At 35.5% G+C, this 6,000-nt stretch overlaps 1 protein-coding gene across 1 annotated transcript in view; it reads left to right on the top strand.

Moving 5' to 3' along the window:
- The first annotated feature begins 1,200 nt into the window (after positions 1-1,200).
- Positions 1,201-6,000, top strand: part of LOC144845410 (unconventional myosin-IXb-like) — a 78,754-nt gene continuing 73,954 nt past the window's right edge. Inside the window, exon 1 of the mRNA XM_078702719.1 lies at positions 1,201-1,278. The gene's annotated coding sequence lies outside the window, so the exon portion shown is untranslated. The remainder of the gene's footprint in view (positions 1,279-6,000) is intronic.

Raw genomic sequence — 6,000 nt, 5'->3', positions numbered from 1 at the left:
TTCAGTTGGTAAAATTGTTTCACTTTTTGTACTGACTAAACCGAGCACAACCTGTAGATTTTTTAGACAACATCTTTCTGCGACTACATTTGCCTTTAAAGGCCAGGTGCGGGCAAAACCTTTATATTGATCATACATTCCAATAATTATCGATCTAGAGTTTCCCCTATGTTTCATCATTGTAAGCACTTTCTTATCAGTTCAAATTAAACAGTAAATTCTCTATTCTTTTGTACACAAATGTTGTAAATAGAAAGGCATTTTATAAAAACTATGAAAAATAAACGATGTGGTTACAAATGTTATCAGATGACTAAATATAGGTATATAACTTGAGTTTTACGTTCCTGGTGTTTTTATTCAACTACAGAATTTTATTTTTGTGCTATAGCAAAATTATCCACCGTATACCCACCATATTTTTTCATTTTTTAGGGAGTCACCAGACATGTTATTACAATAGGTTAAACTACCTAATTACTGAAAAAAGAGTCTGCCTGATTTTTATTACAGAATTTTGCCAAATTTTGTATTTGACCATTTAAAGGGAAATTAATGTTTTTTCGTTATGTTCTATTAACTAGATAGACTGGACGACTAAGGAGGTACCCTATAATCCTACTAATTGACTGCCAGGAACAATCCGCCATTTTCTCACAAATAAAGTATCAAATTTCACTATATTTAAAAAATCGTAATTGAGTTACACTCAAATTTTAAAGATGAGGGCTGTGTAAACGGGACCAGTGGTCCTTCTCTAACTTATACTGGACGACTAAGGAGGTACCCTATAATCCTACTAATTGACTACCAGAAACAATCCGCCATTATCTCAGAAATACAGTATCAAAGGCTGAGTAAACGGGACCAGTGGTCCTACTAACGTATAGTGGACGACTAAAAAAAACAATTCGCCCTTTTTTGTTTACCGACCAACCGACCGACCGGCCAACCGACCGATCGGTCAACTGTTGACCGATCGGTTCAACCAACCGACCGAAATAGTGAGCTAGCTGTAGGAAAAAAAACATATAAGCGCCCTCAATTACTTGCTTTCTCTCCTCTCTTTTTTGCTGCAGTGTGGTGATGCGGTGTGTGTATGTACGTCGTACGTATGTTTTGATGATGAACACCACCACCACACACCGTGTGTGTGCTCTGGTGGGAGACTTCTTCCGGGATTCGACACAGCTTCGTTCGTATTTGAAAGGCTGAAAGAAGTAGAAAGAACACACTTTTAACATGTTTAAGAACTAGTTGTTCTGATATTTTTTAAAGGTATGTTACGTATTAAAAGGTCTATTTAATATCTAAAAAACTGTTTTGTTTCAGGTGGTAAATTTGCTTCCAAAGCTTTTGCTGTATGTAAGTTGTAGTAGGGGAATCCGTTGTAGGCATAGGCTAGGCTAGGCCTAGGCCTAGAAGGAGCCTTCCGCCTAGGAGGTCCTGGGCCTAGAGGGTTACATATCATTTCGGTCGCGTTTCGAGTCGGTCGCGTATATGGCATGCCAAATGTGCCTTATGTATATTTTTCTTTGCTTATTCGCGACATAATTCAACGAGGGAAAAAGGTATGTACAAAAACATTTTTTTTGGTTGCAAACCATAGGATAGGCTTCCATTGGTGCAACAAAGAGACGAAAAATGTGATATTATAGGTTATTTACCCAATATGGGCCTAGGCCTATATTATTATTTTACTATTCTGGAAAAATTAGCTTAAATAATTATACAGCTAAAGATATGGTACCGTATCCATACTTCTAAAAACTAAAGCTACGGTAATTATAGAGTAAACACTGAATCGGAATGGTGGCCTAAAAACATACAGGACAAATCATTGTCAGGCAAGCCTTGCCGCCAGGCAGTGTATGATTAAGTATAGGGAGGCAGAGCGACGGCCTTCCATTTTTGTGGTCATATTTCCAGTACTTGTCGTCAATGCAGATGTAAAAATATAAGTATTCCATAATTCTAATAATAACGTTCGGTGGGGTTTGCTATGTTTTTTTTGGAGGTTTGCAGGGTTTAGCAATCATTTTTGACCAAAAATTTAAGTTTTACCCCAAAAATAAGTAGTTAACAGTAGAAATTTAATATTTTTTTTACATGGATATACCCAGTGGGTCGTACACTACATGATCCAATCACTTTTATGTTGGTTTGGTGGGGTTTGCTATGTTTTTTTTTAGGTTTGCGGGGTTTAGCAATACCCACCTCCGAAACATATAAAATGTTCAACTCGGTAAATAATTTGTGTATTCGTTTGCCACACATGGTGGCGGTATCAAAATGAAACATGAAAATAGCAATTTCGGAAGGAAATTATTGAAATGGGATACGGATTAAGCGAGATGCTATTAAATGTGATGAGCTACAACGAAAGAGACAAAAATCCTATATTTTATATTCGGATGGCCATACGATGACATCATAACATCCGAGAGGTAACAATGTTGTATGAATTCATATCTACAATTTATCTACTTGCATTATAAGTTAAAACAAATTGGCGGTCACGGTGATCCTGAGGAGCTATAATAGATATTATAGCTCCTATTTAAAGGGGGGTTCCGGGTTTAAAATGAATAGTAAAAAATGTAAAATATATTTGTTTGTCTTTTGAACGGTAAAAGTTTCAATTTATATAAGCGCCCAGTGAAGCAGAACGAAGGCTGTGAAATGAGGCCAGATTACAAGTGCAGCTACGGCGATATGACACTGTGTTACAGAATAGGAAATTCGTGAAATGGTCAATCTTCCGACGACTCGTTATCATTAACCATATCAATTACTTTTGTAAAATTATACTTATCTGATGCAATTTTAGTCGGTCTTCCCATTTATGAAGTCAATTTTCTATGAAAATTTATCAAAACAGTGAAAACTTAGATATGTTTGCACTTTACGTTTGCCGATTTTCGCACTGACTTAGGGAAAGCCTTCAAAATCAATGAAGCGTAACGTATACATTCCTGAGCGAGGAGAGCGAGACGACGATACACGTGCTCTCTCCCCCCGCCCATGCCTGGCATCGTCACGTGATAAGCAGATACAGTATACAATATACCAAACTGGTCGGGTCGAGTATACCCCGTCTATAATCACAACATGAACGATGTACAGTATTTGATTGAAGGTCGACTCGACCTACCGGAATGGTATAGATAATATAGCTCGAATGAGAGAGTTGGAATATTTGTAAACATAAGTATTGCTAATTTTAACAAGTGTAGCCTATAGTAAAAGGCCTGGTAGTATCAATTCGCATAGGGTCTACTACACTAGCTAGCTCAAGTTTTAACTGGGCCGGATCGGCCAGGTCTCCTTACTACCTGGTCTACTTGCTTGATGCAGTATCCGCTTTTTTGGAGAGTAAACTAGGCCTATTTTTTAGGCCTACTTAGACGATCGGGACACCATAGGCATACGTACGTGCGGACGGCGATCGGACCTTGTTTTGCCTCAATATTTACAGCCGATTTTGTAGAACGTTTTAGGTTTAGATTGTTTAGGAGTTTGGTTGATAGGATGGGTTTAGATCCACTGAGTTTTGTTATTTATGGGCCAATCGTTTAGTAGTACTAGTAGGCTAGCTAGGCCCATGATGGGCCCCAATGTAAAACGTAGGGTAGCCATCGTGGCATGAAATCCCTAGCTAGTCAGAATGGCTCTCACCCATGACAAAAAATAATACTAGGCTAGGCCTAGCCTAGTACTTGAAGCCGATAATACGATCTGTACTATTCGAGGTATAAAAATAGTATAACTGTATCCAATCTATATATAATCTGTACTAAATTTTGTATTTCATTAAATGTCAAATAAATATATGCTACTACTGTTATTATTACACTTTAGGCCTAGCTTAGAAAATCTACAAAAAATGTATTTCACAATGATCGGGTGGTTGTCGTTTGACAGGGGAGAGGGATGTAAATTAGTTGACAAACACACTCGTACATGACGTCGCGAGTTTGGAATCCACTGATGACGTGATTTTGTGAATATCTCATGAATATTAATGAGCTTCCCTAAGCTGCTGAAAACAGACTTTCCATGAATTTACCCTAAAATGTATATGAAATTTAATTTTTTTAATTTCTCGTTATTACTTCTTCATTCTGACATGTCTATATTGTTATAATATTTTTTATTTAATAAATAAACGATATTTAAAAGCAATTTTAAACCCAGAATCCCCCTTTAATACTAATAGGCATAATTTTGACAATTTATTTTGTAACTTTTGTAAATTATCGTGCGCAAGTTGTCTAATTCAACATGCTCGTATTATGTCATTTCAAGTTGAAATCATCTATTTAAAAAAAAAATTACTTGAAAAACCTGGAAAAGTATAATTCAAAACATGTTTTTTATACTCCGAGCGCACTGTACGCGTCAAATTTCATGAGTGGGAATTTTTGACTGAGACATTGTGACGCTGGTGTAGTAGGAGTGCGTGTGTTTTGAAAATAACTCGGTTCAGGTGCGTCGAATCGATGTCTAACAACAGTCGCTGGGGTTGGTTGCATCATTTTTTTTTTAAGGTGGGGTTGCTAGCCACCATATTCATTCCCCCTAAATCTGCCACTGTTAATGTTATCCATTGCAGATATTTTTTCAATTATCTTTGTTGACAACAAAAATATGATTTTTCTCAGATTACCCATTTTACGATGGATATGACATGATTTCACAAAAATTAATTAAGCTCCAAAAAGTAAAAGTTTTAAAATTACATATATGTTGTTCCATGATTTTAGTAAAAGTATTGTAATGTTATATACTTCATTTGAAATTTTGGACCCGACAGTACAAAAGTTATACCACTGATTGTGAAAATGACCATATATATTTATCATTTTAAACTCTATTAAACAAGTAAAGGTTTAGAATTTGCAGCATGTTTTTAAATGGCATACTTGCTCAGTCATCCAAACAAGTTATTTTACCCTGCTTCTACTCTAGTTAAAGAATACTTCTTTGTTTGTTGGTTTGTTTCTATCCTATCCCTCAATGCACTTTCATTAATACACTATAATCCATTTTGCTGGATGAATATTTTTATTGAATGAAGTCTTTCTCTTATCATGACAACCTGTAAAAATTTTGTTTAATCAATTGCAGTTAAAATATAATAAACTGAGACTGGTTATGCTATGGGGTCATCAGGCCTGTTTTATATCAATGGCAAAAGATTTCTGTACAATAACATGCCAATTGTATACATGTGACGAATGAAACTGCCAGCAAGCGTTCATATATCTATTACTAAGCAAACTGCATTGGATACCGATCCAGCAGAGAGTTGATTTTAAGATCGTACTGCATGTTCATAAAGTTGCCCAAATGTATTAAAGATGATAGCATTAATTTGCATTGCCTTGTTGTTCTGGCCTTAGATCATCCATGGACCTTTCTGTCCCTATCACTAAAAAGGTCCAAGGTCCTTAACTATCTAATAGTAATTTGCCGATATTTCTTGTGTTTTTTAAGAAACACCTTAAAACTCACATTTATGTTTATGTACTTTTCTTTAGAAATGCGCTTTTTAATAATGATTATTACTAAAAATAATAATAAATAGTAGTAAATCACCAATATTTGGCCCTACTGTACCACATTGAAACACATGCTACACTATGTCTGGGTTGGTCAATGATTTTAGTAAGTAAGTTTTAACATAATATTATACTTCTCCGAGTTCTGTTTGGATGATATTGATCGGACATTGAGATGGTGACTTTGTTTTCAATCAAATACAATACCGCCTCATGCAATCATATGTTTAATATGATAATATTAAAATAAGCCTGAAATATTTTATTTACCAACCAAGTTTTATTTTCAATTTTAAAATCAAAAAGTTAAAATTAAATAAAAAGTGTATAGGATAAACGTAGATCTTGAGTACACCAGCTTCACTGCTGATAACTATCCGTCAATGACACTGACAGCCATGTGTCTTCAGAAAAAGACGGCTAAGAACAGTAACAG

This window comes from Antedon bifida, chromosome 6, assembly GCF_963402885.1.
Source record: "Antedon bifida chromosome 6, ecAntBifi1.1, whole genome shotgun sequence".
NCBI lineage: Eukaryota > Metazoa > Echinodermata > Crinoidea > Comatulida > Antedonidae > Antedon > Antedon bifida.
The sequence above is the reverse complement of the archived record's forward strand: the minus strand, read 5'-3'. Positions and strand labels throughout refer to the sequence as shown.